The sequence below is a fragment of the Danio rerio genome, chromosome 13 (assembly GCF_049306965.1).
Source record: "Danio rerio strain Tuebingen ecotype United States chromosome 13, GRCz12tu, whole genome shotgun sequence".
In the NCBI taxonomy this organism is placed as follows: Eukaryota; Metazoa; Chordata; class Actinopteri; order Cypriniformes; family Danionidae; genus Danio; species Danio rerio.
The window spans coordinates 41,696,489-41,710,000 of NC_133188.1; the positions used below are offsets into that span (position 1 = coordinate 41,696,489).

The 13,512-nt window shown below is 36.4% G+C and overlaps 1 long non-coding RNA gene across 1 annotated transcript in view; it reads left to right on the forward strand.

Annotated features, from left to right (window-relative positions):
- The first annotated feature begins 1,170 nt into the window (after positions 1-1,170).
- si:dkeyp-4c7.3 overlaps positions 1,171-13,512 on the forward strand; it is a 52,452-nt gene continuing 40,110 nt past the window's right edge. The window contains exon 1 of the long non-coding RNA NR_120381.1: positions 1,171-1,273. This is a non-coding gene — a long non-coding RNA (si:dkeyp-4c7.3). The remainder of the gene's footprint in view (positions 1,274-13,512) is intronic.

The window sequence follows — 13,512 nt, forward strand, 5'->3', positions numbered from 1 at the left end:
ATAATATAAAAGAATACAAAGTAGCAATAACATAATGAGCTATTTTGATAAGCTATGAATAGCTGTAAAGTGAATTAAACCACCAACAATGAAAAAATGATGGATAGTGGATATTTTTCTTTCGTTCTATGTATTTTTATCTTTCATATACCCTTATATGATATATTTACTGTGAATATTTCAAGAGATAATGTTGTTGCTTTTTCAACAGTAATCTCACTAACATTATGGTATCTCATTCATTTCATCTGCAATACTTTTATCCAAGTTCCTTAGCAAAGCAGGAACATTTGAGACATTCTGAAAGTGTTATATTTCGGATGCTATATACCCTTCTCGAAAATCTGAACACCTTTCAAAAGCACTGTAATTCAAAGCGAACATGTTGTGTTCACGCCAGCGGTGTTGTTAATGTGCTCCTTCTTTGACAACATCTTCAAAAGTTGTCAGACTTTTTCTTCTACTGAAGTCTACTTTTGATCATATTTTAAGGAAGAGTGTAGGCCGAGCAGCTATAACATATACAACTACCCACATGCTACTCTTTCAGTTGCAATATTCCATACATAACATCATGCACTTTATTTGACAACAGACCAGATTTAAATTTGCAAGGTTGATGAACCAGGAAGGTTCGTAGTGGGTTCTCTATGTATGGTAAAGCAAGAAACTTCGAAAAAATGATGGCACTATTTGCTGATGTAATGTGCAAAGTGATGGTTTATTTATACAAAACAAAAATAACCTAAAACCCAGCAAAGTAACAAAATAATTAAAAACCGAAAGAACAAATAAACAGCAAACAAACAATATATGTATTACAACCACACTATTATACACAGCTAGGTCTCAAGTTGCAAACGGCTCCATTGAATCCACCTCGCTCGTCAGGTTAACTGACCCGCAATTTGTTTGGGACTTCCTTTTAAAGGCGAAGCCCCGCCCCTTTGAGATAAACCAACATACTTATTATACTTATTAAGTATAAACATCAGTACGTGTTCATAAGCCCAGTGTTTAAAATTAGACACCAGACAGTTATAATTGATCAAGTAAACTAAAATATTTTAACATATAACGATAGAAACATGAATACATATAAGTATAAACACACACACCCCCTTATCCAAAAGACAATGGATAAGTCGGCTTTCTGGTGCGCTCCAGAGCGAACTCGACACCAATTAAGTCAGGCCGCAGGCGCTCTGTGAGACGGGCTGGTGAAATCAACCAGGTAGACCGACGAAACAGACACACGGACACCAAACAGCAGGTAAATATTAAATAACAGCCGTAAACACTTAGACGCAGACAAACAAGAAACAAAAAACATTCAGACAACATGTATATGTTAATAGCGTGCGTTATGGGTGGGGATGGCGAATGTGATGGTGGACGTGTGCACCTGCATCGCCTCAGGCTTTTATAGATTACTTGGGTAAGTGGATGTGTTTACCACCAGGGATAAATCACCTCATCACATATTTCAATTAATATTCAATTAATATCCCCCTCAGTTTTATATTTCAATTATTGTCATCTCATACGTTTACCACAGTGCATACTCTTTAAATGAATACATTTTGACATCTGCATCACATACAGTAACCAGTAACATACTGCAACAGATTTCTCACCTATTATATCTGTGATGCAGAGAACACGAATCCAATAAAAACGTAAGTCATGGTAAAATAACTAAAAGCAAATATTTACCTCTGCTTATTATTTATCATTTTTAAAGACTATACAAATGGTTTTATTGTATATAGTGTGCTATTTAAATGGGACAGAGCAATACAAGTTTATTACTTCTCATTGGATATTTATGCAACTAAATGGTGCCATCATTTTCACCTGAAAAAGTCAAATCTAGAAAGAAGTAAACGTTTAAATCATTACACAAAAATGGAATGCCCATGATAATGCACATCTGTAGGGAACAACCTCCTTCATGACAGTTTTTGATGGACACAATTCAGTTCAAACAATGAGGTCAGATTGAAAAGACTGAATTTGGCTTTTCTTTCATACATATTATAAAACCTGAGAACAAGTGTTGTTGGTTCATTAAAGTGTAGAGATTTCAAGCTTTATGTAGATATATTTTTGTCTGTGATAGGGATTGATGATTGGCTCCTTTCACTAAGAGGTGGGGCTTTCTTCCACAGAGGGTTGCAATTTTTTTCAGTGTCATCTTGTGTATTCTATAGTGTTTGATATACAGTTGCCATAATTATTATCATCAACATGCTCATTGTATCATTCACAAGATATTTTGCTTTTGATTTTTTTTTAATGGCATGAAACATTCAATCAGCCTGTGTTAAGTGTATATATATTACTCCTAGTTTTTCCAAAATGTTTTTGTGATTTTTAGTAACACTTTATTTTGATGATCCATGCAGTATTTGTAGACTGTCTGCATAACATCTGTTGTTATTGCTCTTCAACAGTCATTTAAACTAGAAACTTTGCAAGTACTTGTCAACTTATCCCAATCCTAACAGTCTAATCTAATGACAATTACTGTAGTCCCCCAATTAAAACCCACATACAGCCAGCAACAGAGAGACGCTACAGTTTGACAAATATTACTGTTGTTAGACAACAAAATGTACTTTTGAGGCTTTTTTTAGTCGAGAATGTAGCTGTTTAGATTGCAACTATGCAGTTTATTTGTTAGTGCCTATTTTTAAATATTTACAATTTCTGAGAGAGCTGGTCGGCAACGGTTGACATTTTCTATCCACAAGATGGCGACAAAACCGTATAATAAGCCCTTACGCTTAAAAGATATAACAGTTGGATTTCTAACTACAGCAGATCAAATCAATATTAAACTGGTAAGCACTCCTGCCAACACTTCTGTTTTTCATGGGAGTATCCCAAATTTCAGACCCGTCTCCCGCAACCATTCATTCATTAATTTTCTTGTCGACTTAGTCCCTTTATTAATCCGGGGTCGCCACAGCGGAATGAACCGTCAATTTATCCAGCAAGTTTTTATACAGCGGATGCCCTTCCTGCCGCAACCCATCTCTAAAGCTCTAAAGTGATGTTGGTGAATTAGTAACGGCTTCTGCTGTTCTGACATCAGCTGCAGATGTGAATGAATTGTGGAAGAAAGTAGTTTCTAATAAAAAGGGGTTTTTAGACTCTCCTTGTTTGATTTTATTATTTATATCCACGGTTGTGCCGTTGAATTGTTGTATAAATGCAATATCACACTTGTGTGTGTGTGTGTGTGTGTGTGTGTGTGTGTGTGTGTGTATGTATATATATTTGGTAGTCTTGGGTGCAATCTGACACAAATCATAATAATAAAGTTTCCTTATTTTGGTCTCTAATATAGTCAAGAACTTAAAAGGTAGGGATTAAGCCAAAGGAAGGTTCTAAAACTCTTATTTTTATCCATGATCTTTCTCTTTATTAGAATTTACTTCCCGAGTTCTCTCAGGACATGCGTTAGGGGCCTCCCCTACCGTAATTCACCTAGAACGCGGATTGCCATGGCAGAGAAGCGTTCCTCTCATCAGCGGCAAGGAAAACAAAATCAATTTTTGATTTGATGCACATTGCAAAACAATTCAACCCCCCTCCATGTAAGGCAGGTGTGATGTCATTTGTCGAGAGACACTCAAATATATCACTTGCACTGCATATGCAACGTCTATAAGTCATGTAAAACAAGTATTTGCAAACTGAAATAAAAGATCATTTGATTATATGGTTTGGAATTTGATGTTTTATGAGATTATTTAAATTTTTTTGCGATTATTTTATATTTAAAATAAGAATTTTGCAGGATTGCAAAAATTTTTGACTATTTGTTGATTTTACGTCGGATTCAGCAATTGCAAAATCACAAAATCTACGAGGTCTCATATATATATATATATATATATATATATATATATATATACATATATATATATATATATATACATATATATGTATATATACATATATATATATATATATATATATATATATATATATACATATATATATATATATATATATATATATATACATATATATATACATATATTTTGTTGACTTGTGACTTACAATTTCCATAATGTTTCTAACCCTGTTTAATTCAGACAAATTGAAAATTTTAACAAGCAAAACCGGTAATTTCTTGGATTGACTGTCAATTGGAGAGTAAAAAAACTTGGTTGAAAGTTAATGTCACTCAATGGATACTTTACACTTTATGTGCCGCTAAAACATAAAACAACCAACATAAAAATAGGAAGATTTACGTTTAGATTAAGCTGAACGTGCTTTTAGCACCACTCACAGAACATTCACTTCTGTCCCACAAAACGTGCACACGGCTATATTTTTTGGAAAAGTGTAACCACAAACATGTCTTTGCAATGAGCCTGGGTTGCACATTAAATCACAACTCAAATTGTGGTTGTGTTTTATAGCGAGTGTATCAAGCACCACATTATTGATTTTGGTAGGTTTATAGTAGATTGTCTCACAGAGGAATGGCAGCATTTTGATTTTAGATTAGCACTTGTCTGTTCCTTTAACCCGCTCTGTCACTCACCGGGTCACGCAGACCTAATTTGTCAATGGGCTCATTGTGAAAGCTCTCAGTAATGACGGGGTGGGCATGATGGGTCTGCGGCGGTCCGGCATCACAGCTTATTGATCCCCACACCTGAAATGCTCCTCAGATATGTATCACATCAGGTGGGCTCTTATCAGTGACTTGCAGGCCCATGCACGACTTTAATGGAAAAAATTTTACTTGAAACTTTAAAAAGACTAGAGACTTGACTATTTCAGTGTGCGTGCAGCTGCTGGCGGATAACCAAATTAACAAGTCACCTCTGAACACCGTCCAATCATCCCTGTTTTTATTCTCCTGTTTTGTTTTTTCCTTTCTAACCTAACTCTTTTCGCTTTGCATACATTTTTTTTTATAATTGTGATTAATCCAATTGTATTTTGAACATTTGACTGGTCTATTCATTAAAGCATTTTATTTACAAATTAATTGTATTTAATTTAGCTGTTGTTTTTTCACACAAAAGCTAAATTATTAATTGGAACTTATGTCTCTTTTTCATTCAACTTAGTCTCAGAGGTCACCACAGCCGAATGACCCACCAACTATTCGCAGCAGATGTCCATCCAGGCACAACCAAGTACCGAAAAACAACCAGACACACTCATTCAAACACATGGGGAGAACATGCAAACTCCACACAGAAACATCATATGGCTTAGGCATAGGAATAGGAATATTTGGAGCATCCATCATGGTGATTTCACGTGTATAGCATAAACGTCCCAAAAATGTTGCCGTAAAATTCACATTATGTTATAAAAATGTTGTATATGATTGTTCTCTTGTTATTTGAAAGCTAAGGGGACATATTGCTTTATCATTTGGGAAACATTATTGAAAAATGACTTTCTCTGAACATTCTGAAACAGTGGCAGCATGGAAAAAGTTAGATGAATGGGAGTGCTCTACAGCTGAATCATGTCCTGTAGCACCAACGCTGCTATTGAAATGAACTCAATTCAAACTGACTAGAGCTGAATAATGAAATTGCTGCCTTTTGTAGAACTGCTAATAGAAGCTTTCACTTTTAAAATTTTTTTTTTTAATATCCATAGTGTGAAGAAAATTTATAATAATCAATTGAAAGTTCAACTTTAGATTATCAAAATAATCTGAAGATCCTTTTGTGGATATGAAGTTCGTTTGCATGTTAAAGGTTTTTCAAGGAAACTTTAGTACCAATACAGATCTCTTTATTGTAAAGTGTGTTCTTGGGACTACATCATGTGTTCAGTGGTTCAACTATAGTCATGCAAAGCTCAGGGACACATTTGTGCACTAAAAGAACTGTATGATTTGTTTGCCTATATCCATGTCAGGGCAGTGTGCATGTACTTTGAGCACATATTGCTATTAGAATCAGCAGTGCACACGCACGCATATTTCCCATAGTAAAAAAACACTCGCCCGGATCTGATGTGAAAAAATGAGGAGATTTTTTTAATTATTTTATTACAGCGCTAAGTAACTGTACTATGCACCGAGTTTCAGGCAGCCGCTGCAATTGAAATCTACACCAAAGTTGGAATTGAGAAACAGCCAAGCTCTATAGGTGAATTTTGTAAGCTAAATTGTCCATAGTATTTGTGTGTGAATGAGTTTCCCAGTGATGGGTTGCAGCTGGAAGGGCATCAGCTGCGTAAACTATGGGCTGGATAAGTTGTCGGTTCATTCCGCTGTGGAGACCCCAGATTAATAAAGGGACTAAGCTGAAATGAAAATGAATGAATAATTATGCCTTTCAATTGCATAATGGGACATTGGCTTTTCATTCAACGTTTAACCTTGACCAATTCAAAAAAGTGTCTTTAATTAACATTTTTAATAGTTTAAATTGATATATTGTCTTTGAATTTAATTGATGATTCATTATTTCATATACATTATACACTAAAATCTCAATAAAACCCCTTTGTTAAAGGCGACAGACCAGACATTAATATACCATCATGCAATTCATAGCTGTAAATTCAAAACATTTGTGAGACCCAAAGTAAGCTGTTAATTAACAGACATTTTTACAGTGTACTCTAAAGTGTAACCGTATTTAAATCCTCTGAATAGGCCAGCAGGCCCTAATCTTTATCAGGAGTTCTGTCTTTGGAATTTATATGACTTTTTGGTGAAAAATGCAAGGTTTGCAATACAAACAAATGCATAGGATAACTTTCATCCTTTCATACTTTTCCATCCACAAGCACATAATGTAAGTTACATATACACATTGTTTATTAGTTTTGTAAAAAAAAGTATACTAAAAGCACATAAGTAAAATACATTTTTTGTAGGGTACAGATTATTGGACTTCTTTCACCCAAGGCTTTAGCAATAAAATCTGCCCCTCACCGTTTAGCAACCTTCAAACCCAGAGGTCACATAAGGGCACGAAAACCACATCTTGTACCATGCAGAGGAAACTTTCCACTTACAACATTACTGTCAGTTTCAACATCACAAAGAGCACAGGGTGACAGACATAATGCTGCCATTTTCTGAAAAGGAGGAACAGGAGCATTACATCTAGTATATTTGCTATTGTTGTGACATCCTTTCTCGCATCCAGTGTAATTCATGTACCGATTTTTAGAAAGATGATGCCTACCAATCGCATTGTGTTTTGTTGTGTTTAGATCCAAAAGCCATTGTCAATGACTCATGACTTTTTGTTTCTTTTTTTTCCTCCTCCAGCTTTGCGTTTGTCTTTTTAATGTTTTTTTTCCTTGTGAAATTACTCCATTTTTTACACTCCATTTAACCAACAACCTCATGTTTAATTCATTTGCCCACTAAACTGTAAGTAATGACTGAAATATACATATAAAATATTGATTAAATCGCAATTACTTATTCATATTTTGATATGTGCGTTGTGTGAAATGACTGCATGTTTGCAAACAATTTTCCAACCTCCTACATGAAGGGAAATGAATTGTGCATTTTGCAAAATGTGTTTAACATAATATTCTAAGTGTTTATATGCTGTAATTTAATGTTCACGACAGAGGAACAATTGTGGAGCTAGCCAATGGAAATTGTCAGTTATTATGAATGAGAAAAACAATATGAGTTTTCAGGATCAGAGGCTGAAGCACTGCATTATCGGCTGTATATGTTTTTATTTAATTGATTGCCTGTGGCGTTACATGCTGTGAATGACCAAACTGTTCTTGCTCCATTAGCTGGTGTAATTTTCTGGTTCCTTCAAACATAGTTGCTACATTGGCCAATCCAACCATGAGGTGATGGAATTAGAAAGTCACTTTGTAAATCTGACTGATTTAGTTGTTTTTATATTTATTAGTTTATATATTTATTAATTTTTATTGCTGTTATGTAAAGTGGCATGGCAGTTTTAGTGCATCACATCTTTTTAAAGCATTCCCCACCACATTTTTAAATAGTGTTTTGAGTATTTTAATCTGTCTGTTAATGTTCAGAGTTAATTAATAGATGTACAACATAAGCTTTAATATTTAAACTGAAGTTTTATTATTAAATGAACACTATGTTTAGCATTATGGGTGTTATAATTAAAATTTTAATATATTTATTCTACGGTACATTACAGATTGTCATTCAAAACATTTAATTCTTGTTGTTTTTTTTTTAAATTGCGGGTTATAATCACATTAAAACATGTTAAAAGGTAAGTGAAATGTAATGGCGTAAAATTTCTGTTACCGTATTAGTTACTTTGCACGAACAGAGGAATTGGACACACAAGCAAAGAGATTTGCATGCTCGTATTACATAAATGCGATCTCGACTTGTAATACTGCTCTCACAATATTTGTCATTGAAATAATGCAGTATGTAGTTGGCAGATCTGTGTAAAAGGCCTGCCACCACAGCTGGAAAAAATCCTAGAGGAAACATTGCATTCTATCTACCCATCTTTAAAGTTGATTATACTGTCACGAAGCAGATGCTGGACAACGGAGTTGAGGATCCACTAGGAGTATTGTTAAGGACAATTTTTTTAAACAATCAGGCAGGCAGATCAAGGTAGATCAGCAAACAGGTAAATAAAAAGCAATCCAGAAGAGTAGTCAGAAAACAGGCAAAGAGATTGGTCTAGTCGGCTAAAAACAAGAAACAATAAAAAGCGAAGGTCAGGAAACGCAGCAATGAAAACAAGGAAACCACAATGCAATGTACCAAAACAAGGCTCAGCACTGTGTGTGCGCAAGTGTGGTGTATAAATAGTCAATATAAGGATTCCTTGATCAGCTTCCAGCTGTGTGTGTATGCAATCGTGAAAGATTCCAGGTGTGTTTGAGGTGCATGAAGGGAGTTGTAGTTCTCCAGCGATCTGCCCGGGCCAGATCGCTGGTGATTGTGACATACTAAATGTATGTGTTAAATTGACAAACATCACTAATATTCAGTAAATTTTATGTTATCCTATGTTAGAGGATTTTGTCAGTGGCTTGTTTACATCAATTTCACATTTACATACATGCGTCTTAACTTTTTAATATGTTTTCTTTATTTCTGCCACATTTTAAATCCTGTTTTAAGTATTGATTGATTAATAAATTATTTATTGCACACACAATGTCTTGTATTTCTTACATTGTGGGGATAAAACGTCCACAAGAATAGCAATGCCAGTAAAGTTTGCCCTTGTGGGGACCTCTTTTTATTTTTATTTTTTTGGTCCCAGGAGGAAAGCAATTCCAAAATAACACCAAAATTAAGTGTTTTGAAATTGTAAAAATGCAGATTGTTTTCTGTGAAGGTTGGGTTTAGAGGTAGGGGAGGTGGATAGAACATAGTCTGTACAGTTTTAAAATCATTATGTCTCTGGGAGGTTCCCATAAAGAGACATGCATTTATGTGTGCACCTCGATTTGGAATTAAACCCACTCAATTATGTCAAATTGACAAATATCATTTCAATATTCTGTATTTTTTTTATAAGACAGTCAAACGTTCCACTCTTCGTAAGAAAGAAAAGCTGGAGAAAGAAAACTAGCATGACGTTTGTGTTTTGCATTAGCATATTTCTGTTTGGATGTCTAAGCACAACATTTCAAGCAAGAAGCGGTACAGTAAACCGCAGCTTTGATGAATGACGAAGAGCAACAAAGAAAGCTGTTCAGCACCGTCTAGCTAATTGGCAGGTTTTTAAAATTTATCACCAGCCAAACAGCTCAAAGCTAAGAGTGTCCTGAAAAATGAATACAGAAATTATCAGGAAAATGTTTACCGTCAACATGCAGAATAAAATAGAGAGGGGGAAAATATGAAAATGGAAAGATGAATTGGTTGAGTTTTAAACCGTACTCGCATTATTTTGACAGTGTGCCAGTGGGGAACAAAATACATTCAACAGTATTGATCAATGCATGTTAATTGTGTAGTCTCCAGCACATTAATATGCAATCTCCTGGTCAATATAAGAAAAGCAGCTCTGTTTACGTGTTGTTGACAGGATGGAAGTGTGACTTGTTGGATGATGGAAGTGCCAGCATGAGTAATGAATTCACAGTGTTGTCAGTGGAAATATGGGTGACTGCCTAAATCCATTAGGAAAATGATGATGGATGAATCAACAGACTGGCATGTGCTTGCTTTTGTTGTACATACAGCTGTTGTTTAATACCCTTTGCAACCTAATCAATGATCTTACAAACCTTCCCAAGATGTGTCTCTGATGACAATATAAGCATACTTGCATGCAAAAACAGATTTTTGCTGCTTGCTTCACTTCAGAAAAAAAAAATGAGGAGACAGCAATTAATTTCACAAAGAATAATTCAGTTTTGAATTGGAAGAGTTTCCGTAATGTAAGGAATTCAACCCAGGCTCATTTTGATAACCTAGCTCTATATACATTTCTGAAGAGCACCAAGTACGTGCCAGGAGTTTATTTATTTATTTATTTTTTTACAGTTTTTGTTTTAGCGAATCCACCAGAGGCCACTGTGTATGCTTTTTTTTAAATCTCAAATTTCTCTCGCAAGTGTCGCCTGCTCATCTTGTGTAAATCCACCAGAGGCTGCTGTCGACTGACTGACTGTCACCGACTCGGTCCCAGTCATTCCCCTCGCTGGCCGGCAGAGGCCGCCATCTCCGGACTTCTAGCATTACATCATCCACTTACGCTGATTGTGCACACACCTGTTCTGAATCTGGTACCCACGTACCCTATTTAAGCCGCACACAAACACTCATTCAGTGCGAAGTCTTGTTCAGCCCCGGCCAGCATTACTGAGCGTTATATCCAGCCTGTTCCTGACTTTGCTTCGCCTTCTGCCTGCCCACGACCCACGCCTGAAATACGGACTCTGATTCTCGCTGCCTGCCCTCGACCCAAGCCTGTTACACGGACTCTGAATCACGCCCCTTGCCTTCGACACTTGCCTGGTAACTTACTCTGTGTCTGTTCACCGTCATTCCTGAAACCATTACTACTACTGTGGATGTGTGTGTGCACCCAGGTGCATATTGTGTGTTTGAGTGAGATTGTGATAAATAAATACTGCATAATGGATCCCTCCGTGTCAGTCTCCTCGTTACACTGACCAACCAACCGATACCCCCACCCACCCTCTTTCCCTACACCCAACCGTTAGTGTTTTAAAAAGCACAGATTGACCACGTTTCTAATCCCACCCGACTGTGTTCTGAAAAGCAATCCCGAAGAAGAAAAGCCCCCTGATTTTTATCTCGTTTTCAGATTTTACCTCATTCTCAACCTGTTTTTTCTATTTAATTTTTTGGCTTTTATTTCTGTCTTACCTGCTTTCTGGAACTGTTTTTCGTCAGAATCGAATGCCGTCATTGCAGTCAACTTCTTAAGTCCGCTGACCTTCAGACGTTTGCTAAGAATGGACAAACTGGTAACAGCTAAAAAGCTGTCCATATGTAAGTAAGCGGTCAGCTGCTAGCGTGAAAGGAACTGCTTCATACGGGCCCATATCGTTCATATTAAAGTTGAAATGCAGGCATATGTACTTCTGGTTACATAATTTCCAGAGATGTGTAAATAGGGATATGTTTTCAGAATAAGCTGTTGTTAGAGGAATTACTCATGAATTTTCCGTAGTAGTAGTAAACTTTATTGTCCTCGACAGGAAATTTTGTTATGACGTCATCTTATTGCTGCAGACATTCCATTAATAACAAACAATACAAAACTGCAGTTAAAAAAATTATAATGCTAATTAAGATAGACTCTTGTCAAATAAACCAACTGAAACGGGTAAAGCATTTCTTATAACGGTTTAACCTACACTTTGAGACTCTATATCTTCTACCAGAGAGAAGCAGTTTATAATGTGGAAACAAAAAATGAGTTAGATCGTTTACAATATATTCCACCTGATTGAGGACATAATTCTCATAAAACTTGAGGATTAAAATATTCATTATGCCCAACATTTTTCCATGCTGTCTTTAAGAGATGCATCAACTTAGATTTACACTGAACAGATGATACCATACTAAAACAGCCTTTCAAGGCTTCAACGCTGTCCTCTGACCTAACATTCACGTTCTTCACCACTGGTTTGTTTCTTTAAAAGATTCCTATAGGTAGGAATTAAGAACACATATTGTGATCAGAGTTTGAAAGAGGAGGTCTTAATCTGGATGTGTATGCCTCGTTGATGTTCCCATGACATTTGTTAAAACCTTTTCGGCTTTTGTAGTGTCTTTAACATATTGGCAATATCCAGAAAGAACAGCCTCCAATTTACAATGATTAAAATCCCCAAGGATAAAACCCAGGTGCTTCTGGTGCACGTTCAAGTTGGGTTTAAATAAGTCTCTTATAGTACTGGCGGCTATTGCTGTCTTAGACGAAGATGGAATATAAGTCACACAGATCAATAAATTTCCGAATTCTCTAGGGAGATAGAAAGGCCTCAAACTCGAGCAAATGAGCTCGATATCCGGGTTACATGCTGTAGATTTTTATTGTTATATGACTGCACCATCACTCATTTCATGTATGCAGATACCACCTCCTCTGCTCTTCTCCAGGGTGGCAGGTCTGTCGGCTCGAATAAGAGAAAATCCTTGTACCTCTGATAGCGAGCTCCGAATCTGCGGACGAAGCCAGGTTTTCAGTCAGTGCCAGGAGACCCGCCTCTCGATACTCAAAGCAGGCTCTAGCTTTAACGCGCAGTTCATCTATCTTCTGTTGCAATGATGTGACTTTACTTAGAATAACTGCAGGTAATGGGGGTCTGCTTCCACGTTGATGAAAATGCAGCCGGTCACCGCCTCTGTGACTTCTTTTCCGACGGCATGAACTCGCCGTCAACTTGGTTGTCAAACAGTAGGGAGGGTTTGGTGGTGTATCATAGTCGACTGACCAAAGCTGAAGCAAGTTCTCTCTTGTTTATGCCATGATCGGGTCACTATTCGCTGTTGTGTGCATGTAGCCAACAGAAAACAGGTGCCTGATGATTAGCAGGCCAATAAAGAGCTCTACGAAAGTTGTCATTCTGTTGTTGCCCTCAAAACGACTAAAGTACCTGTGTACTGCCAAAAATGTTTTAAATAATTAAACTAAACTAGTAAATTCCAAAACTAATAACACAATGTCAGCAGCAACATGTGTCCGTGTTGCCAGCAGTGCAGGGCCACCGGAAGTATTCAGATGCACATAATATATAATATTTATATAATATTTTAGATGTAATATTTAGATGTTGAGTAACATGTTGCAACAATTTTTTGCTCAAAACTGACTTGTTTGAAGGAAGAAAGATAGCAAGACTGACATATTAAAGTGCTTCTAGAGGGTGCATATTCAAAACAAACATAGGCGTAGTCTGATGTCATGGAGCGTGGAATCATGGGAGTTGTTGTCTTCACATTGGATACTGTTGCTGGATTATGTGAATGAGGAAAAGATGATCTGCTAAAGGTTATTTCAGGATGTGAAAGTTGCTAATTTCCAA